Source organism: Rhopalosiphum maidis, chromosome 3 (assembly GCF_003676215.2).
Source record: "Rhopalosiphum maidis isolate BTI-1 chromosome 3, ASM367621v3, whole genome shotgun sequence".
Lineage (NCBI taxonomy): Eukaryota > Metazoa > Arthropoda > Insecta > Hemiptera > Aphididae > Rhopalosiphum > Rhopalosiphum maidis.
Window position 1 is genome coordinate 62,123,510 of NC_040879.1, and position 25,617 is coordinate 62,149,126.

Genomic DNA, 25,617 nt, shown 5'->3' on the forward strand with positions numbered 1-25,617 from the left:
TTGTTCATCCGGCAAAAGATATAGAAAAGTATAGTTCATTAGATAACTTTTCTACATTTTAGTTTGAAAATAATATGCGAAAAATTAAAAAAATGATCAGAAAAGATGACAGGCCTTTAAAAATTTATTTTTAACGAAGTGTGTGTTCGTACCTACTGCGATTTTCTGTTTTGCAGCAGTGTCATTAGCGAAAATTTGCCATGGTTTTAGAGGGGGCTAATATTTAAAAATACTTTATTGCATATCATAGGCGCTCTCTTTGAACTTGCAAATACCTATAATATTACCCTAAACACCATGCAAAACTAAGCATGATTTATTTTAAACATATTATAGGTGTTATAAATTTACTCGTATATATACTTGAATTTTAACTTTAAATATAATATTAAAAAGATAATAATAGTTATATAAGTTATTAAGAAAAACAAAATTATTAAATATTAATTTACAGTAACAACCTTGTTATCTAGTTGTTATATTAAAAAATTTATTTTAAAATAATATGTCTATTTTTTTTTTGCAAATGATTCCCAGTATGACTTCTCTATCTATCAATTGTTTTGGAAATACTAATCATTTTCCATACTAATGATAGCTAAATATTGTTAAATCTATTTTGCAACATAGATGACCTCAACTATGTTTTTATTCTTCTCGTTGCTGAAAAACTACGTTCACATGTAGACGAACTTATGGTTTTTATTTGCGTTCCAACTATAATTGAATTGAAAGTTAATATTTTACTTATATTATTTTTGAGTGGGCTAAGCCCCCTCAAGCCTCCCAATTTCCGCTTATAGGCAGTGCACGTACGGCCTGTGTACAGTCGATTCGTATCTAATAGAAAAAACGGAAAACCAATCTGTAAAAAACCCTGCGATTCTCACAAAAAACGATTTGGCCCATTATCGCGAGTTGGCAATCTCTAATTTATTGTCCGTATCTATTCGCCCGACGAGTATAAGGGCAGTGCGCTCTACGTGGAGTGTTGGTCGGTCGCGAGTTGGTGATCAAAACCGATGATCATACGCCACCGACAGAGTGCAGCGCTTGAGCTGAATGAAACCGTGCACTCGCTTTTGATCGGAGGAGCCCATTTTTGTCGTGTATAAAAAATACAGTCGAACAGTATAGATGTCCGAAAGACTTCGCATTTTTACATCAGCGAGAACGCTCGCGATAGTCGACGTCGGGCCACAGTCGCGGGCAATTTTAGCAGAGATCCGTAATACTTCAAAATGTTGCTCCAAGTAGTAGTAGTGTAGTGTACCTATAGGACAGGCACTGAAACTATACTAAAATGCTGCTCCATTGGGCGTTTCGGCTAACGTCCGGGTCCGGTGACAACAGAGGAGTTAGTAGTAGATTCGACGACTTAGATTTAAGTAGGTACATTAAAAACACAAAATTGATTTTGCGTAAAAATTCACTTTTTCCGATTATTTTAAAGGGCGTGTACCAGTTGCCCTCAAAATTACCTTTTTTTTTATACCAATTCCCCTCAAACTACCTAGAGCAAAATGCACCAGTTACTCTCACATATTATATACATGATTATAATAGGTTTATAATACCAATCCATAAAATAGGAGAGGTAAATAAGTTGAATAATAATAATGTTTATAATTAAAGGATAAATACAATAATTATAAACGGTATACAATGTAATTTGTCAAAAAAAGTAAAATAATATAAAATTATAAAAAAAAAATATTTTTAATAATATATACATATATAAAGATATGTAGGTATTGTATTTTTTAACATAAAAGAATAGACAGTATAAATCTAATTCGCTAATATTATTATTTTTATATATATTTATAAAATTTTCAATTTTGGTTTTTCTTTTTATGTATGCGCGATTATTGGTGATATTTTTTGTTTCTTGTACATTACGAGTAAAAATATAAGTACTCGTTTGAATTTCTTTAAAAACATTTGTACCAGCAGGTGAGCTATTATTATTAATACAATTTTTATTATTTTTATATACTACCTATGATTATTATTTACATATTTACTTCCCATATTTTATGGATTTGTATATAATAATATGCGAGGGTGATTGGTACATTAGGCTGAGGACAACTGGCACATTTGGTTGAGGGCAACTGGTATATTTTTAAAATTCCATAAGCCCCCGTTGAGGGAAACTGGTCAACACCCATTTTTGAAAGTACTGGAATTTTTAATTTTGACTTTTCAATAATACCAACTAGATTTATTGTTCCATCAGAAAAATATTATGTAAATAAATAAATAATATTTATTATTTTATTAAATCGATATTCATGAGGAACTGGGTACTATGCTCTGCAGTACAATAGGTATTGAAGTGTCACTGTAATAGATGAGTTAAATTTCAATTCAATACTATTACATATCATCGTATACGATATAATATGAGTTCGTTTTTAAATATAATTCTAAGCGGCGATGGTCTGCCAGTTTATATATATCTTTCACTAAGTATATCATACCAAATTTCATGATATTATGTTAATTGATATTGTATTATTGTTGCTATTAACGTTATTTATTTTACTGTTGGTTTTACAGTCAGTAGGCGAATTAGATTTTTTCTGAAAACATCGCATTTATTAAATTAATACTTATTTAAACCATATTATTATAATATTATATATTATTGTTACTACATTTTGAGCCAATACAACTAAGATTGTGTAACAGTGTGAATAGGTTAGTGGTATAAGCTTATGAATGGGTTAAAAGTAATAACTTAGATAATACCTAAATTTGATCTATATATTTTGAAAATATTTTGCACGAATTCATAGTATACGTAAAATTTTCGAGTCTTTGATAATAATATTTTTGAATTATAACAAAATAATTAAGACATTTTTCATCATTTAAATATGTTATTTTGTCTAAATGTGAACTTCAAATGCCTATGAAAAATAATTCGGATCTGAACCATAATTTAAATATTGATTAAACTTACAAGGTTATTATTATTCACGATGGGCAATTAAGTATATGTGTGAAGAAAACAAATTGATAAACAATGTTGTACTTGAGTTATTACTTGAGTATAATAACTTTGTTTAACGTACTTTAATTTGGTAACTGGTAAGTAAATGATTTCATTGACAGTAATAATGTTAAATAATCGATAATTATAAATCATAACCGAGAATCATAAAGAATCAAAAAGTTTCTGAAATATACTTCTAGAATTCTGCAAATTGTGGTAACACCAAGCAATAGTGTAAACACTGTGATTTTATGACGAGTCTAATATAGGTACTCGATAAGCCTAATGGAACTCTCCTGATATTCTACGCTACATATTTCATGTATTCGTATATAGGTATATTATTTTTAATTATATTTAATAAAACCATAATTGTTATACATTTTCTCGATTAACCATGTCTATGTAAATTCCTTGGCTTGTGTGCTGGGCATACACTGCATAATAATATACACCAGAACTTAAAGCATATAATTAAAATATTTCAATAAATAAATTAAACGACGGTGTAAACACCGAGGCGCGACGGCCAACAAGATTCTCAAAAGCGCGACCACTGAGAGACAAAGCTATACTGGATATTGACGTCACGCGTAGGCCGCGCCCGTTATAAACGTACGCGTAACTTTCGAAGTCCAATAACTCGGTCAATTTTAATTAAAAAAAAAATAAGGGTCTTTTCATTTACTGTAAGAGATTTAGATAATAATAAAAAATACGTTCAGGTCCTAATATTTATTGTGTATATTAAATTTTGTTTTTTTTTCTGATTTTTTAGTTCTATAGTATGAGCTACTCATGTGGAATAAGTTAAAAATCTAACGAGGAAACTTGTATTAAATTTTCAATCCTTAGATATAAAAATAAGAAGATATGTTGACTTTTTTTAGTTAATCAGAATTCGGAGACGAAACATTCAGCTAAATTACAAGACTCGGGTATTTATTACAATAATCAATAATCAAAACTTAATTGACAAAATTAATATGATTATGCAATATAATATATTTAATATTATATGCTAATTAGTCAATTGTTGTTTTTTAAATTGTAAATTGTGATTTCATTGCAATTGGCATCATTGTGTTTCACAAATCATTAAACCATATGTAATGTAATTAAGTAATTATAATTAATGACCAATAACTACATGTTTGTAGTACCTATATAGTAATTATTATTATCTGATAAAATTTCTTTAAAAATTTCCTACTTATTTATAAACTTTATAATGTAAATAACTCGTCATAATATTCAAAATCGCGTGTTAATTGAACGGTTAAAAATTATATTATTTTATTTTTTGGGGCACGTCATGGTGATGGTATTACAAAAGTGAAAGCAATCTCTGTGCACTCGAGTGAGTTTTTTTTGTACCTTCGGTAGATCAAACTACACCTCATGGAAAGTCAGTTCTATAATTCAAAATTACTATTATTGCTCATAATGAACATAATATGCATGCAAAAGTAGTACCTACACTTGTACAGCATGTGTTCACTTGCTATATAAAAGGTATCTATATGTTATAATTATGTTTTACATTGCACATAATATTAATATTTGTCTGTTGTGAAATATTATACTCCAAAACGTCCGTGTGAAATAAACACTTTATTTAGTGTTTATTATTTGTATTATAAATACTCGTAATTTATTAAACATTTGTGTCTTAGGCATACTTGTTCAATGATAGAGGTTGTGATGAATGATAATATTGTTTTGCTGATTAACATGGTGTTATTTGGCTTATATTAATAAGTACAGGTGAGGCCTGAGAATGAACTGAGAGAATGGCGTATTAATTTGAATGCGCGATGCATAAATATTTATCTTGAACATAGTAAATACTATAAATGTATCAAATCTATCACTTGTACTTATTATTGTTAAAGTAGCATTTATTCGTAGATATAGTGTAATATTCTTATTTCATTTTTATTTAATCTTCAAAAAGATAATGAGATCCGCCGATAATGTTTGTTTGGTTCTGTACTACTCTATGTTTATATTATTAGTATATGGGTAATGGGTACAAATTGTTACCTAAACAAATAAATAAAAATATTAGTATAATAATCAATGTAAATTGCCTTTATTCTTATAGTATTATGTATTTTTATATCTACTTTATAAATTAAAAACATTCTGGATCCATATAATTTATTAAATTAAAATCTGAGCGTAGTACGAAAGTTCTATTATTTACAAAACGACAGTTATTAAGTATTCTACATGTTGATATATCCATGAATACTCAAAACCAAAAGACATAATGACATTTTTCGATACTTTTACATCATGGAATGAAGCCTAATAAGTTTTAGAGCGGAAAAACTTGTCTCAGTTGTAATTGCACCGATAGACGATTTAATGTACCAGGTATGCAGAGAAGTTGAAAAATAATAGGAAATATATTTTTCATCAGTATATTGTAGTTCCATTATTGCTCAATTATTAAATTAAATATTTTTTTAAAACAATATGTAATATCCTATCACTATGCACAGAGTTAAAGCATCATTTAAAATTAATTTAAAAAATAACAACAATTTGGTTTTGATTTTGTTACTTACCTACTTTTATTTATAGGATATTTGGATTAATTTAAAACTAGAACTCATATAAATATTTGAGGAATAGAAAAATAAAAGTCGAGATTATTTAAATAAAATGGCTATCAATCATTTATGTAATCGATAAGTAGGTAGGTACTTGACGTTTATAAACAAATAAAATTAAACTAAGCGTCATCCGTTCGTCATAAAAATGAATGTTTATAATAAAATAGGTTTAATATTATGTGTAATATGTATTTAATATCTATATTACATAATATAATGTTAGAATCGTTGAGAAATCTTCAAGTATAAGTACCTCAAGTTATACTTTTAAAGGATACCTATTGCTGTAAGTAAAATGTATTTTCTCCAGTTATAAAAACTATTTAATCACACAATAATTAAAAATGTTCATGTGGCTGTAAGTAATTTACGGAGTTTAAACTACAAGGTCGATCATTGCTATATCTAATCGAATTTGTTCAAAATACTGTAATATATAAAAAAAATCACATTATGACAAGGCATGCAACCAAGGTATTTCTAAAATGAATTTAACTTTATTATGTATATTTACGAGTATCTATCTATCCATTGAGTTTGAGTTTTGAATACTCATACATGAGTATACACAATTATAGTCAATACGTGTCTTACGGATGTTAAATTTTGTCTTGAGTGCTTCATGTGTGATTTGTGTGAGGTCCATCCTTCAAACACGCGGATGATTTAAATAGTATGTGTACTGCGCGTAAGCTGTCAACTCGTCCTTGTTCGTACATGAAACGTAAGTATTATATCAGCAATATTATACGTATTACCTTGCACAATAATTAATGAGTAGAGTATAACTATAAAGTTAAACGTCTTAAAAAATATATATTTATAATAATAGCATTTGAAGTATCTCTTAAAATACTTATATTGTTGTTGTTATTGTGGACATGCAATAGCTAATTAGATACTCAAAGGAATTTATTATATTATACAGATCATTTTATTTCGCTTTGATTACTACAAGCCAAATTAGTTTATTTATTTTTCAGATGACAGAGCAAATTCGATTTATATCTTCACTGATTCAGTATGTAACAATAACTATTGCATGTCTATTGCGAACATACGATTTCATTTAATACGTCTTACAATAAAAAATGTGCTTGGAAATTCGTTTAATCAGTTGAATTGTTTTAATAGCCGAAAACTGAATTAGTAAATGAGTATAATCATCACACGTGATATTGATGTCTAGGAATTATTAAACCTAAGTTACTAAATATGATAACTAAAGAATATTTTCTTTTTTATAACAAAGTATTTGAATTATCCTGTTTTCAAAAATATTACCTATCTTTATATTATATAGGTATTATACGATACCCAATAAATTATAAATAAATTATCATTTGTTTATATTATATTTAGTTTATATTATTCATTTGTGTAGGCATTTTAAAAATAAATGCTGACTGTGGACCATAATAAATTATTTGTAATTTATACGAACCGAATTTTAATCCAATAAAAAGATTATTGTGTAAGGTTAAATATTACCAAACGTAAATAGTGGAATTAGGGATCGGGGACGCGTTTAATTTTTTTGAATAAATTGTACGTTTTCCCCATTATAATAGGGTTTTTAATTTAATCTAATTATAATTACTTTTCCAGAAACAACATACCGGTGCTTAACTTAATATTAATATATTATATTATGTTCATATCGAATATCGTGTATTTTGATTTATTTTAAATTTCGTATTTTCAGTACCTGAATAATAAAATGAATGGATACAGTACAATAATCAATAGATGACACAAATATATAATACTCAGGCATGGGCGTTCTCGCGGGAGGGGGATGGTATGGGGGATAGATTTATTTTTAAGTAATATAGAGTTTGCTGTTTAACTAATACTTATGGTGATGATAACCAAAACATTTTTTTGATTCGTAATAATTTTTCACAATATTCGTATACCAACGTGTAATGATATTGCATCAATACATCTTGATTTGTATACAGCTATATTACAAGATTACAGAGTTACAGACCAGTGACCACACAGGATTACAGACCGCGTAAAATAAAGAAACATTGATATGATTTCGTAAATGTAATATATTAATCAAAACTATAATAAGTTATAATTTAATGTATGTTGTTTTTATGTTATAAGAAATTAGAAAGGGAGTGTGAGGGTTTAGTCCCCACGACTCGCTTTTTAATATATTTTCATATCCCCCCTAATAAAAAATCCTGAGAACGCCTATATTGTACTATTAGACTACATTAGTGTTTACGAAATTAAATTAAGAATGGCTAAACTTTATTTTATTAAAGTTAAGAAATATTTTCGTCTTAACGCGATATCTACATATTTCAATGATTAATTTTCGAATGCCTACCCTTTATATTTTAGATACTATTATGGTTCTTATTGTTCTTTCATTAATGAGCATCTATCTATATGAACTTAATATTATTATCGTCACGCTATGTAAACATTGATAGTAATTAGTATTAAACAAAATGTTTATAAACAAAGATGAAGTACTTATTATAGCCTTACAGACATTAATTTATTTAGGGTAATTACTACGAGTAATTAGATGATAAATAAATAAATGAAAAAAAAAAATCAAGGCAACATAATATCATATTATAATAAATTTACAATTTCTAGCTGAAAACGATTCATTGTGGTTATTAAAAATGCATAAGATTATTAATTTTACATATTATTGTGTTAGTACATGAATGATAATTTTACATTTTTATACAATATATTACCTCAATAGCGAAATAGATGATTGCATTTTGATTTACATGGTATGTTTTTAATAAAAATTTATTTTTCTGTCATTCAAATTAAGATAGAATCGATTTAAACATGTTTCGTTGCTTCTATATAAAAGAGCGACGCCCAAGAAAATGCTTTTGACCTATTTTTTCAACGAAACAATAGGAATCGAACACACTTTTTTCACACCTTTTTATTATGAAGGTACGTTTAGTCTATATAGCAGTTTTAGTGTGCAAAATGTGCAGAAATCGACTATTTTAAATTATAGTAAACCTACATTAATATTTAATACTAAATAGAAAATTGTTTTTTCGTAGGCGTATAATAATAATATGGTACGATACATTTTTGTTGAAAAATTTTTAGAAACCGTTATGGACGCTTATATTTGAGAAAAAATTTCAAGTACTCTTATAGTGTGAAATTTATTTACCAGGAGTACTAACAATATTTATTAATGGTTGACTAAATGAAGAGTATAATGTGAGTAGTTACAATTTTATTAGCTTTTCAATAATATTGCAATATTGCCAATATTGGTACCTATTGTTCTTTTAATGAGTTTTAATGTTTCTTAAATATGCTTCTACATGCCAACACTACAATATACTAGTTGCTAGTATGTTGATGGTTATTCATTTATTGGAGTGGTGGTAAATTATTTGAACGACATGTTACCTTCTTTTTTATGAGCGTGCCATGTAAAATATTATCTACGTATTATATTCAATATTGTAATTTTACTGTATAATATTAATGTATTAATATAAAAAAAAGGTCAGTTTAGATACATAATAAAATAACATTACTTTGTTAATTATTTATTTTCTTAATGTGATTTTTTTTTTTTTAATTCTACATGCCAATTCGTTGATATTTGGTTTATAAAAATATTTTAATTTTTCATGTGTCGCTTCGGGAACGCATGCTATGGATTTGCCATCCCCGATTTATGGACTAGTGTGGGGAATATCGATGTTTTCGTATAAAAAATAATTTAAAATTTCGTTTAATCTATATACATTTTGATAATAGACTTATTATTTATTATTTATAAAATATATTCCAAATCGATAAACAAATAAACGCAATTTTATTAGGTCAGCCGTCAACCTCTTTTGTGAAAAGCATATATACGACGCGAAGTAATAATAAAAAAAAAAAAAGTCATGTTATCGAATAAAATAAAAAGGTAAAATAATATAGGTACCTATATACTTTTATATATATATTTTATGGTTAATTTATAGCAAGACATATGTTGTAGTCATTTGTGTCTAAACGTTATTAATATTATTATTATTATTACTTTTTTTAGAAACCGTCATAAAACTTAAATTACATTCAACATATGACGGAATCACATGCACATTGCACAGTTAGCCATAAAATTCTATGTCAAGAATTAATAAATTTTAGCACTACAAGCGTATGGTAAAAGAAAACATTTTACCCCTATGGAAAATGCATGTATCTCATCACGTTGACTGCTTGTAATGTCAAAGTTCAATTAATTCTTCTATTGCTTATACCACGCACGCCATTGCAAGGGTGACAGGTTGGTGAAATGTTAAAATGGCACGTGAATATATGTTTATTTCTTTGTCAAGTCTTGTATTTAATGAAAAATAGCATTGAAAAATGTTTTTATTATTCCTCAAAAATTATTAATTTTAAGTATGACCAATAATAAAATATTCAGAGTTCGTAATTCACTTCCAGACTTAGGTATTATTTTTTATTTATGGGATGAGCTTAAGTAGTTCAGTAATATAATACTAAATACCTACTCAGTAATCATGTCAACACACAGTTGAGAATAATATCTATTTTCGCCAAAGGAATGCGATCACATTAAAATAAACTGAGCGGTACATCGATGACAAATAATACATTGACAGATACTATGGTACCCAATGATAAATTCGAACAAAACTCATAAAAATAATACAATGTCTAATAATTGGTATAGGAAAGGTCACTTGTCAATTAAAAATGAGATAGTAAAAATTATTAATGAATACTTTATAATTTTTATAGGTAATTTGGGATTTAAAAACAAAAATTTCAAATATAAACTATTTATGAATATTTTTATATCTCTCTTTTATTATATATATAAATATAATTATATTATTTATATTATTATATATAAATGAATCATAAAAAGCTTCGATTATAAAATGTATAAGCACCCGAAAAAAATTCAACATCTCTGACCTATTATACGAAATTATTTCGAAAATGTAAAAGTGAAAATACGATATAAGTATACATCTTGTCTATGTATGCTTTTGTAATACTGTGTATTCGCATATTATGCAGATCCTGGGCTAACCAGGCACATCTCATGAACACGAAAATGATTGATTGATACTATTAGTATTTCCAAAAACTTGGAACGGTATAAATTGCAAAATTGATTACATAAAATATTATGTGAATAAATGAATTACTCGTAATATATTGTCCGAAAATCGTGAGTATATATTATATACTTATATATAATATACTTGTGCATATAAACACACACACACACAGTACACAATAAATATAATAAGTATTTATAGTATAATAATACAAATCCCAAGGGCTAAGACTCATTGTGAATTAAGTGAGTGTCTATATAATAACTTTATAATACAACTGAAGTTCACGAATAATGGACGTGTTTTCTATAGATCATATTTTATACATGTAGTTAGGATAAAAATATTATACTTACAATACGAGTGCGTATTCGACCTACTATTTCTATATTACTTATTATAATATTTATTATGTACGGTATCTCGTTCTTTGAGCGTAGTAACTCTCCCACAAAATATTATTGTGATTACACTAAACATACTAATTTCACGACATTCGTTCAAAACTTAGTACATTCAGTTTGTCGTATTCTGGAGGGTTTGGTTTTTCGGGGAGAACAGCAAACATCAGTGAAGTAGGTGAAATAATATTGTCGATAGGTGTACACCGTGGTATTATCATTATCGTTGAAGGTGATCGGCCCGGGTGACATAATAATTATAAAAATACCTCGGCGGGGATGTTTGTATATTAATAATTTTTTAAGTATAGGTATACCGTTATCGTCTGTAATGCCTGGTAACAAGAAATTGGGTAAGTTTATTCTGTAGCCTCGATATTGTGTAAGATTATTTTTATCCCATTATAAATAAACTGTTTGAATGGGAGACGGTAAAATGAGATTAAAATGATTTATGTTGTAAATGTTACCATATTGTGTACATATTATAATACATATGTATACATATATAAAACATTATATTGCAATATATACATATAAAAATACATACATATATATATATTGCATTATTATATGTAATATTAATATGTAGCTATTAAAATAGAAACTTTAAAAAATCGATAATTAATTCAGATAATTATAATACTTATAATAATCTATAGAAGTGTTTTCAGGAATACAAGTTTATAATATTAATATATTGTAGCTAATTTTGGTTCTTATTATAGTAATATGGGTGTATAGAAAGAATTACAACAGAACAGTTTTGAAATTAAAATGCTAATAATTTAAAATAAATCAATCGAGCTATGATCAATACAGTTATTATCCCTACCTACATGTTTAAATTAACAACTAAGTTTAACGTTATCTAGCTTAATAATAAAAATATTTAAATTGTTAGTACTTCATACTTTCAGGTTAGGTGATTGATGATTTAGATCAGAAGTTTTCAACTATTTTGGGTCCACGGCTCTTTTTGATTATAGAATCAAATATACGGCAGCTCCCATACGAATAATGATAATAATAAAAACAAATTTTTTACAATTTTATTATTAGTTTATACTACGGACGCGGCTTCTTTAATAATAACCAACGACGCCCCTGCAACGCACAGGTTAAAAAATACTGAATTTTAGATGATAGTGATAAACTCCAAAGTTATTTGGACCATTTTGTTGAGTATAGGTACCTCAACTTGTTAGGACTAACACTATACATTTCAAAGTGTAAAGTTATGACGTCAACAGAAAATAATATGTATTCCTATTTCCTATAACCTGACGATAGGTTCCGTACTTCTACGAGCAGATAGTTATGTCATTGATTTCGATTTTAAATTTAGTGATTCAATGAAACACAGCTCTCATCATTTTAATATGATATTATACTGCAAGACATCGAACATTTTTATATTAATTATTACATGAGATTGACAAAATAATTTTCCCTAATAACACGGTATAAAGACGTTATTATACTGTGCCCTAGTGAGATACATTTTAGGGCATAACTATAACTCATGTACTGAAAATGATTCCATTCAGCTTGAAAGAGTCCGACGAAAATTTCTCGAGATATTTATACAAGTTTTGTTTTAAGTATTAAATGTCCCTATCCTTATAACTACACCCACGTTGCAAAGTTTCTTGGTCTAAACTCTTTAACTGATCGTTGACGGTTGTTGGACAAAACTTTTCTATGTGGTGATTTATCTAATGCTATAGATTACCCTGTTCTCTAAAATCCCACGATATTCTACTCTTACTACTATGCCTTTTTATATTCCCCAATTTAAAAGTAATTATGTAATAAATGAGCCAATGAGACGCTTAATGTTTGTCATTAACTAAAACACTACACCTTTCTTGTTTAATCATTATCAGTTTTGTTTAAATTAGTTTAAAATTTTGAATTTTATTTAACATGATTGTTATTTGTATTATTATCTTAACTGCCTATTTTAACTTATATTCAAAATGTATCTACTTATTTAATATTCAAAGGGCACTATAATTATCAATAAATAAACAAATAATTATAAGTTGTCAATTGTTGTGAATTTAAAATTTAATAAATACAATTTAGGTATAGATATATTTAAAGAAGAGTACATAAATATACACATACACACACATATACATATATGTATACATGTATATATAAGTATATGTAATACGTAGTATTAAATTAGATGTTTAAAAAAAATAAATGATTTCTTAAATAGATAAAAATTTCAATTTTATCATGTTCAAAAAGTTAGTTTTAAAATACATAGTTTTATTTATTTTACTAGATAGGTATACATTTTTGATATAAATTATGTGCTAGAAATAACAATATATACTATCAGATCCGCGTCAAGCCATTTTGTACTCTGAGGTAGAACTCTAGTAATATGCTACCTGGGTCGTGGAGGTGACACATTCACAGAACTAAATATTTCTTAAATAAGAATCGGAAATATTTGAAATTTAGTAATTGGTTTCGAGCAAAACAAAAAATAAAATCTTTAGCCACAAACATGCAATTCTCGACATTATATCTACGGATTGATGAAAAATCTTGTATTTTCAATAATAATATATATTTTCCTAAGTTAATCATTTAATATTTTTACGCCCCCCTAACAGCCCAAGGCAAGCGTCTCGCTCGCCTCACCCTATAGTTACGGCTCTGTAGTACCTATACTATAATTTAATTAGGTAATTATTTTTGTCAATATGGTCTTATGGTGTATTACTCTTTAGTTCAACTAAGTCATCAAATATTTTAATCAAAACACCTCTAATAAATAATGAAATGACCCTTCTAGAACTCAAATAATACGCTAAAATGATCTCTTCATTCCAACTGCAGTATAACATGAAGCAAATACTCTCTATAAACGTTTCTACTAAAATGTATCCATCGCAATCCTCTAATATCATGTTAATTTGTTCTTAGCATCCCCGGCGAGTGGTAAGTGGTGACCTCAGAATACGTAAATCGTGTAAATGGTGCTGAGACCTTTATTCGTTACCATGGGTGAATTCTTTTTTTAAGACTACAGTCATTACCATCCTTATCAATATATCGCTTATACTTATTGTAAAAATAAATAAATAATTTTAATGTTTAAGTATATTTATGTTTACTGTTTAAATTAAGAATTTTCACTTGCTCAAATTATACTCCATTTTGATTAAAAACAAAATAACTTTGGTCTGTGAATATCTTTTTGGTATAATTTGCCATATTACCTATATATAATAATATACGCGTTTACTTGTGAATCTAAAATGCTCCCATCTTCCATCGCCGCAACGGTAATATTATTATTCGCGAAGCGATGAGACATTATAAATCCAAAAACGTCTTCCAATTAAAAGTTCAATTTTATTTTTGACATATTTTATGAAATATGACTGGTTTTAAGCTCCGACGGCTGTTGTTGTGAATCATAATAATGTTATCGTGCCGTTGGTTTTATATGTCACAATATGGTAAATACATGATATTCAACAAACACAGTATTATTTCACCAGCTCGTATTTATCTATACTGCTATAGGTGGTACCGTAAAACACGACGAAATCGGTACGTCGTTTCGGTTGGCATATTATTTTATGTGCCATTATCATTATTATAATATTATGATGATGGACACTGGCGATAATAATATTTGACGGTTTACGTTTTGACGCGAAGCATGTGCAACGTCATCGTCATATCTCTATCTTTCTCTCTCTCACACTCTCTCGCTCGCGTGTTTTTGTGTTTACTGGTATAACAATTTCCGTCGCCTGTGGGGCCGAATACCGCATCATATAAATATAATATAATATAAGACATAAGTGTTACACTGTTACGTGATACAATATGTAACAACTTGTTGAACAGACGCGCGCATTTCGGACAACGTTGACAATTAAAATGTATACTTCCACTTGTATTTATACACGTATGCGCTTTGCAGTTTGCTCGCGCGGCAAACAAAATACAATATTCGCCACGAATTGACGACGGTAATATTTTTTGTTCTGGCCAAGAACTCATGTACTTTATTTGAGAACGACGACACTATGACAGTATGACACCGATAAATTGCGTGACCTCGTTTGATGACTTATCGGCATTAAAATTTGAATTTATCCGTAGACTTCGAAGCGTTTTTGAGAACGTCCTCTTACGAAAATGTTCAAAGTAAAAATCGAATTTTTTATTATACATTATTTTATTTAACATTATAGAAGGTCTCAGCCTGTTTTAGGATATTAAGACAAATTTTAGAATACCTAAGAGAGCTGCTATGAATTTCGTATGGATACAATAATTTCTAATTTTAATATCTCTCTCCTGCAATGTTTCGTTTAAAGTTGCGCCTATGACGACAAGTAGGTACCTATAAAAAAATAATTATGAGAAAAATCAAATTACTACAACATTTTGACTAATTGCGTAGATATATTCAAGTTGAAAATTTACTCATGGATTTTATGCAGGAAGAGGCGAACAAGCATTTATTGCGTTAAAGTAAAACAAAACATATATTCGGTCTGGTAGTTGGCGAAAGCGTTGTAATATTATAGGTAGATACATTAATTTTATTTTGAACATGAAAATTGAAATATTAAATATTTTGGGAAGACGGTAGTTAATAGTTTCAATTCATCATTAACACAGTTATTGTAGCCTACTTATAGTTCTTCTGCAGGCTACGTCGCTATAAGTTCAAAAAAGTGCAAGTGCACATATGTGAATCACATAATATTTAACCACGACTGTACATTAATAGAAGCGCAAATAACTAACAGATTTTTATTTTGAAAAGACATTTTTCAGACTTAAAATTGCAGACCATATTCTACGAAGTTGAAAACCTCAATCAATGAGGTTAAAATAGGTATATATAGTATATTATGTATAAGCCTGGTATTATAAGCATATTATGTTTAATTTGTGTAGACAAAAATCGAAGATGGTTTTGATATGGATTTTAATAGGTTATGCTCCAAATGCCAACGGATACGCTAATATTGGGAAAAATATTTTTATCAGATAGTTAATTAAAAAAGGGTAAATTTAATGGTATTTTTAAAATCTACATTCAAATCAGTCGGAGAAGTCACTCTATTGTATAGTTTATTTTGAGTGTATCTCATCGTCGTTGAGATTGAGTAACTCATTTTAATAAATGTACTAATTTGAATTCATTAAATCATTGCACATAAAGTGAACTAAGCAGAGACGTGTGCCAGTCTCTATTTATGAGGAGTAAGGATATTATATAATTTATTTATATTGCTATAATTAATTTATTTTTCTATTAGTAAATTGGTAAGTTGTACTAAATTTTATCAAAAACATCATAATATATATTATTAACAAAACTTAAAAGGTAATAACATTATTTTAATACTTTACTATAAAATGATGTTATTAACTTGTACGTCGATGCAAGCGTAACAAAATAGGTTTATGGCATAAACTATAAAGTGTAAATAGCTTAAAATTAGTTAAATATTTTGAAACCCCTATATTATTTGTAAAGAATAATAATATATTCGTATAACGATAAAATAAGTCCTTAGGATTTTTAAATTAAAATTAAATTGTAATTATTTATTTAAATATCCAATTTTATCAGCATTTAAACTAAAAATATATTGTGCATACATATTACCCATTTATTTACATATTTGTTTTTATGTTATTTTAACTCCGATAAAAACAACGTATGTAGATTCGTGTATTGAAATTAAATCCTAAAATAATAAAATTAAAAATTATATACATTCTGAACCATTTAAAAACCAATACAAAATTACTTGTCTTAAAATCTAAAATTCAAATTTTAGTGACTCAATTAAATTACAATTTATACGTATTTATAGTCTATTATGACTTGGTGAACATGGTATTTAGAATAATATAATGTGAATAAATTTATTGAATCTCATATGATTATACACTATACAATAAAATATATACTTAAAATCGGTGTATAAAAATCAGTTCTAATAACTGTTAAATCTTAATTGAAAGTCTTAAAATTGATAAAATCGAATCTCCATAAATAAATATATATTCGCGTGCAATACGGCCGTGTATGTAGATTAGTATTTTTTTTCTATACATATAAACTCTTGGTAAACGTATCCCTAAAATTTGTTTTGTATCAGTAGATTTCGAAACCCGAGTTCATCGCCGTTCAACACGATTCGACGCACCACGCATTGAGAATGTACTTATAATATGTAATTATAATAATAATATTACATCTAATGGAACTACGTAAGGACACGTAGGTATATAATTGTGAATGAATCGCGCACTGCAGCACAGGACAGTGCTATTTTAAAAAAGTATCCAAACATAACATTATTACATTGAAGAAGGCGCACGTAATCTTCTGGTAAAAATTACACCCGGAGGATGTACAATATATACTATTGCTACTATCGACGTACGACTTAGGCAATCGTCAATATAATATAGTCTCTTCAGACCCCGTAACGTTTTCACTGCGTTATGTATAATAATTATTATTTTTATATTATTTTCCAAAAAACATTTCAATTAGCACAACCGATCCGGACCCACGACAATTGGAGTGGACGGATTGCTTGACAAGACCGTTTATCCAAAACCGTGAAGAATGATAAAAATAAATAATTTAGCAAAAGCGACTTTATAGAGGTATTATAGTTGTAACTTTTATTTTTTTACGCCTGTCATTATGGTTTTTTCGGAAACATGATGTGATCTGATTATCAAATCATTAATTTCAAAATATTTTTTAGGGAAAATCGATGTGTGTCATATTATAAAAATTATTATAAATTATTTATAAAAATTTAAATGATACAGATTTTAAAAAGTCAAATCTCCAAATTTGTTTATTTATATACATATTTGTTTGTCTGCTCCCGTAAAATGTTTTCTTTTTTTAATGTTTCCTTACATGGTCTTTTTGCTTTGTTTTTTAATTTTATATTTGTATCAGACTGTATTCCCAGAAGAGTGTCCACAAGAATAAAAATATTTGGATGTCCCGAATGAAATAAAGCATTTAATTTTGAGTGAATTCTATCTATAAGGACTCAATTCAAAGATATTAAGATAATAAGCTGGACCCAATTCAAACACATAAAAGTAGCATGGACTCAATTCAATATCACTGTTTTAAAAAGATATTTTTTAAAAAATATAAATTTAAGTCAATTTTGGTTATTTTGTTAGGTATACCTAATTTAAAAAAAATCAGGACATTAGATGTCGAGTAAGACTTGTTAATGAGTAAACTATTATAAAAGATTTTGTTAAATTTGAATAATGAAAACCCATCGATTACGATGAAAAACGACTGTCTGCATTTTGGTAACCATATGGTTACAAAAAATTAGTCTAATAACAATATTGGATTTTCGTAAAAATACTCGTTTATTTGTTTGCTTTTCTCGATTATAAAAATAAGTACTGGGCATTTTTAATTTTTACCTTTTTGAAGTACAAACTAGATCCAATTTACTATCTAAAACCATCCTCAAAGTGTGAAAATGTAAGCATTTTATCGACCATTTATCGTGTATACGGACAAAAAAAAAACGCGCATCATTGTAAAATCAATACATTCATCGCTATGCTTCACTCAGGTTTTAAAATATCAATGCTAGCATTTTTTATCATTTATGGAAAGCATATCATACACGTTATCTATGGTCACTGTATTATTAATACACCTCTAATAAGTAGCTAGTGGACCTCCTTTTGTGGGTGCATTTTAAATCCTCAACGGTTTCCGCTATAGAGAGGTTTCACTTTAAGTAATAGCAATTTACGAATAGTATTACGTTTTGAAAAGGGTGTTGAGTACTTGATTTTGATTGTTCTACAATAGTATTTTGAATAAACAGAGATGCTGAAAAATGTCCTCCTTTATTCTTCTGGCTTAAAAACAAAAAAATACATTAAGTAACTGCGTAGACTTGTTTCCACCGTCCGGCGCATCGGTGGTGGGGTTTATGCGAAAGCGTCTTGAAACGGGACTAGAATCGAAAAGACAGTGATGATGGTTACGTAAAAATAAAAATAAAAAAAAAAACGAATACAAAACGCGTTTTATCTTGCCCGACCTTCTCTCTCCGTCTTGCCGCTCATGCCGCTCTCTCAGTCTCTCTCACTCGCTCACTCTCTCTTACTCGCTCACTCACTCCGCGTCAAGCTTTCGACGTTGCCGGACACGCGTGTAAGGAGACGAAAAAACGGCACCTGCAGACACATGGCGCGCGGGGGTTTCCCCCGGTTTGCCGACGGACTTGTTACACCACACGCGGCTGCTGTTGCTGCCTCTGCACCGATGGACCGCGATTAACAGAAGAAAGTGAACGTGATTTCAGGTACGGCGGAAGGGGTCGGTAACCGGCCATCGTTCCGTCGTCGAACCTTAGAACCGCGTTTAAAGCGCAAACGGCACGGCACTCGCGCGTTGTTCACAACTCCATCACACTTGTCGTCGTCGTCTTCGTCGCGCCGCCGTCGCAAATTTGACCGATTTCGAGAAGTCGTCGTACTCCGGGTGAGTAAAATATTATATTAATATGTTTAATAATATTCCGTTTTTGGCAGTGTACGCACTACGCAGGGAGGGCTATGTAGTATAATAATTGTTGGCATGCAAATCGCAATCGTATATTCACGACAACGAGAACATTTTTTTCGCTATAAAAAAATTTTTTTGTAATATTATTGTTATCATCAAAATTATTGGTGATTTGATTTGTGGTTGTTGTTGTGTTGTTGCGTATATACAGTTCAGAATTAACTATTTTAACGGTTAACCATATATTATTATTATGTATAACTGTTATATTGTTAGTAACTTATAAATATTATAGGGGAATATAAACCAAAATCGATTTTCTCGCACTACAATATAGTTGGTATACTATATTATTATATTTAGATACCTGTATCCTATCATGGATCATTATCACGAATATTATTTATTGCGTTCTGTATTATCTGCTTTACTCGCTCAGCCATGTTGATGAGGTGCTGAGAGGTGTCTTTTCATTTTTTCTTCAATTAAATGTATTATATATTTATATTGCGATTACATGGAATTATAATCAAACGAAAACCAAAACAATAATAAATCTCTGGCGTTAACGTCACCGCCGTACACACGACTAAATATGCAAGAAACATGCATTTTGTTGTCGAATTCAATTACGTACATTTAAAATTATTAATGAATCTAACATAACACCAAATATTAATTTGCTTTTTTCTTTACACTACTAAAATAATGTAATGATTAGTCGATGTAATTATAAAATATAGTAATCTTCCGACGATGAAAAATTAATGCAATCAATTGTATTCATTACTTATGTTACTTTCTATAATATTATAAAGATTTATAAAGATCTATTTTTAAATCTAAATGAAATATTTTATTTGTATTGACCTCAGCGACATTGTTTTTGAATTAGCTAAGACAAAAAAAATTGAAATTGTAAACAGATATAAATAGTTATTGAATTTGACCGACAGCTATTAATGTATACTTATTAGTTATAGAATAAATGATGTACTTAAAAACGTAAGGTATATTTACACAAAATTATTCATTTAACTTATTACATATGTCTAAAAAAAATTGATTTCGTAAAAATATTTACTTGTGCTACTTCTGTTCTACGTATAGGTACTTGATACTCAGTGATTCATGCGTTAAAATCTAACGATTGAGTGGGATTCTCAGACTTAGCCCTACTCTCTAGTTAATCTAGTTGTGTCAATGTTGGGTTGTATTGTGAAAGACTCTACTCAAGTACTGTGTAATAATACTAATAACTTTACAATATCATAGTGCTGATAAATAATACCTTTACGTTTTAATCATATGCATCAGGGAAGATGTTTTTAGGTCAAGTACACCAGACAAAATATGTTTACTTGATTTTTATATATATATAAAAAAAAATGTAATCAACAATAAAATATAATCTTTTATATTCATGCCAGTTAAAATATATATTAATATAATATGTAATTAAATCTAACAAAATAATAAAAAACAACTGAATAAGTAGTAAGTATATACAATAGATTTGACATAATATTTATTTTTTGAGATTTATTAAAAAAATATAATTTTAATAAAATAAGTAAACAAAAGATTGATAGGATGATAAATACATATTAAGACACAATAATATACTTACGTCTATAAAACTTTGTTTGATTGAAAGCTCGGAATTTTATTTTTTTTTAAGTTTTAATTTTATAAATGTTCATCTCAAGCAATTAATACCTAATATCATAATATTTATATTTTATTTTTATTTTAAGTTCTCAGTTTAATTTAAAATTACTTCCAAGACGTTTTTAAGATATATATATATATATATATATATATATATATAAACGTATTATTATATTATGATGATATTATAATGATGCAAGTTTAAATTTTATAATTCAAAATCGTGATTTTTCTTGTTTCTTGAGAAAATCAATTATTTCTAAAATTGTTGATGTATGCATTTATAGTCTTATAGGTACATTAAATTACTAAATCTATAATTGGTTTAACCTATCACACATGTTATTATTTGAAAATTATAACTTAAGTAACTATGAAAATATTAATAATAAAGTTTAAAGGGTTAGGTGGTAATTTATAATATTTTTGAAGTAGTGATGGAGAGTAAAATTATAAATATTAAAAACAATAAAAATAAAGTTTTAAATTTAAGATTATTTTAAAATATACTCTTATATAGAAATATAACAAAAAATGATGGAAGTCGCTCAACTATACTATAGGTTTTTAATGTATCTAATCAGTGTAATAATGATATGACAAGTGATTTTATAATCTGAGAGGGATAAATAGTTGATTTTATAGATAAATAAACAACGCGCTTAGTTTAGTAACTTTAATAGTAAAAATATCAATAAAAAATAAAAATGAATTTGTTTAAAACATTAAACTAGAAATAACTTCAATCTAATATAAAAATTGATAAAAATTCTGAATTTTATAATAACATTAATTGTTGCTATGCGGCTGCCTATACCAATATTATATAGTTATACATATAAATGGAAGACGTATCCATAGATCTATGAAAGTATCAAATTAAGAGACCCCTTAAAAATAAGATTATAAAAAATTGTTCATTTTTTGTTATGAAAAAAAATATAACTGTGATATTAAAAAAAGTGAATAGTATTTAAATAGATTAAACAAAAAAGAATTATTATTACTTACAATTTGTATGTATTATAGATGTATACTATTATATAGATAATATATTAAAGCTGCGTAATTATAAATATTGGGAAATAGTTATGGTAATAAAATAAATAACCCTCATCTCTTATCGTTTTACTACCACTGTACCTCGTAATTTAATCATTGAGTGGTTCATTGTAATGAATTTGTTAAATTTGAATTCAATCATAATTTATTGTTGACAAAAAATTATTTTAAACTATTTCTAAGAAATATTTTAACATATTTTAAATTTATTTATAGGTATCCATTATATTAGTAATTAATACTTCTATTAGTAAAGAAAAAGGTATAACATGTTAGGTTGAATTAAATTTTGACAAAAATATTGAATAATATTATAATTTATTCTAATACTACCAACCAATATTGTTGTTATTATTAACCCATAAGTCAATCAATACCGTCGTGATTGTTAAAATAACGTGAATAGGTTCATGATATAAATAGCTTAAAACATTAAGCTCCAAATATTTAAAAATATATTGTGTACAAACAATAGTAATTTGTACAACTTGGTATAATACTTTGATTCACAAATATGTATATAAAAAATTGCATCGATGTATTTTCGATATATTTTAATTTTATATTAATAATAAAATTACTCACGAGAAACCTTTATAACATTTTAGTAAATATTGACAATTCAAAATAATTTTTTTTTATCAACATCAATAATTAATAATGCATTTACTTTTAAATATCATAAAGTTAATTTTGAAATTTTAATTATTGGTTTTGTGTAGAGAAAATATAATAATTTAAGATATACTGGAATTTTTCAGATCTCTACGATTAATTATTTTATATTTATTGCTATAAATCAACAATAATCACTATTTACATTTAAACATCGAATGTTTTTAACATTTGAACTAAAAATTATCATAAAAACTAATGCACGTTATAATTATTTTTTTATTTCAAAAATAAATATTCATGAGAAATATTACATTAAATTTCTGAGCATTGGGTATACAAATTAGAAATTATTTGATTTTTTATTTAAAAATACTTTGCATTAATTGAAATTTAAATCGTGCATATTCAATTGTGACTGTATTTTTGATTTTTCAACTACTGTAAGAATAACTTTTAAAGAACCTTACCTTAAATTTACAAGATATTTCATATAAAATAAAATAATATGTATAGATATATAGTCATTAATTTGTATAATTTTATGTATTATTAATAAATTTATGTTTAGAAAGTGTCAATTTGAGTTCTAAGTTTCTACAGTTAATATTTATTGAATTTAAAATATATATTATATATAAAAAAAAATGATTATAATATTTGGTTTTCAGTATTTTTTTTTAGTTGTTCTTGATTTTTTTGTAAAGCAAGAACTAGTATTTTCTAACTTTTGACCCTTCTGACAGTTGACTGCATACAAAATCCAATTTCCTACCAGAAATCGGCTGATTGAAAAAAAAACACTTTGTCATTGTAAATGTGTAATACCAATTCATTTATATTTTTGCATAGAATTTAAAATACAAGTAACGACATTCAGTAATTACTATTTTTTTTCACATTTAGTTGATTTGGTTTTCAAGTCTAATGTCTCGTACTTTTTTTTTTATCGATTATTACGTTATTTATTATTGAATACATAATTTTTCTGTTAAAACATAATCAGACAAATGTCGTATAATTATAATACATAGAATAATGGATAGTATGCGTACTTACTATTTGTTGTGGTTCCTATTAGTCATCTGTATAGAAAGTGCATGACATTGTGTAGGAATAAATGATCAAATCTGTCACATATAAACAATAATTATTAATTATTGAGATTCACGTCTAAGGATTATTATGTCTAATGGTTGTTAAATAGGTACACTTTTTCCCTTTACATCCGGTCTTGTATAAATCATTTATGTAAAAATTGTCTAGAATATAATTGATTATCTATAATTATTATTTTGATACTATATGTATAGTGTTGTTTTCTTTTAGAAAAAAAAATAGTTTCCGTGCGAGTGCAAACAAACAAATAAATCCATTTTGAAATTGATTTATATAGGTAAAATAGTTACATTATTATTTTAAACAAAAATAAATGTATTATACAATATACATATATACCAGTGGTCGGCAATCGGCGGACCGCTGGCTGCATCCGGCCCGCGTGGTTATTGTTACGGCCCACTTTTAATCCTGGCACGACAACATTTTTTCATTTATACATTATATTATTTTAAAATTGTAGACAATATTTTTTTCATAGTAAATAATTTAAGAACATACAATTTTTATTGTTGTTTGGTTCGCGAACTCATTTTAATTTATGATTGTGGACCGCAAGTCTATAAAAAGGTTGCCGGTCACTGTTATACGCATGTACTAAAAGCGATGTATATAATAAAATGTAAAATAAATCTATTGGCTTAAACATTATTCCTCTCCACACAAAAATACCTACCATAATTCATAATAATTAATACAATTTTTACTATTTTGCATTTGATATTAATATCTTTTCTTTTTTTTTTTTTAATAAAATCATATTATGTGGACAACAATAATTTTACTGTTAAATATTAAAAATAGTTGTCATGTACCTAGGTATATAGTTTATATCTAATCCACCAATATTAAAAATATAATATATTTAAATCAATAAAGGTTTCAAAAAAAAAAAAAAAAATTAAATACATAAAAATACAAAAATAATAGAAACACACGAGTGAAAAGTGGTAGCGATGACATAGACCAGGGTTCACTAATTAATATTTTTTAAGGGCCACATTAGGAATTTGAAAATTTTTGGCGGGCCATGAAATTTCTAAGTACATATAATAACACATGTAATGTTGTCGTAATGTATGTCATTTATTTTTGTCTGCGGGCCGGATAAAATTTGTTCACGAGCCGCCATTTGGCGACCCCCGACATAGACCATATACTTCTACAATCTACTATTATAATGCTCGCATATGGAGATCGGAATGATAGTATGGATGTCGATTATATAGGGGCGTTTGTGATTAGACGAAGGGATTTTGATAAGGATGTTTAGTTTTATTTAAATTGGATTTTTTTTGGCAGAACCCCATCATTGGGTGTTATTCATTCATACATGAACTTTGATAAAAAGTTTGGTTTAGGATTGAATGGAGTATATTATTTTTACAATTGCAATAAATTGCTCTATTTAAAATACAAT

At 27.3% G+C, this 25,617-nt stretch overlaps 1 protein-coding gene across 1 annotated transcript in view; it reads left to right on the forward strand.

The window, feature by feature from the left end:
- Positions 1 to 19,443: 19,443 nt before the first annotated feature.
- Positions 19,444 to 25,617, forward strand: part of LOC113556323 (putative fatty acyl-CoA reductase CG5065) — a 39,447-nt gene continuing 33,273 nt past the window's right edge. The window contains exon 1 of the mRNA XM_026961192.2: positions 19,444 to 19,706. The gene's annotated coding sequence lies outside the window, so the exon portion shown is untranslated. The remainder of the gene's footprint in view (positions 19,707 to 25,617) is intronic.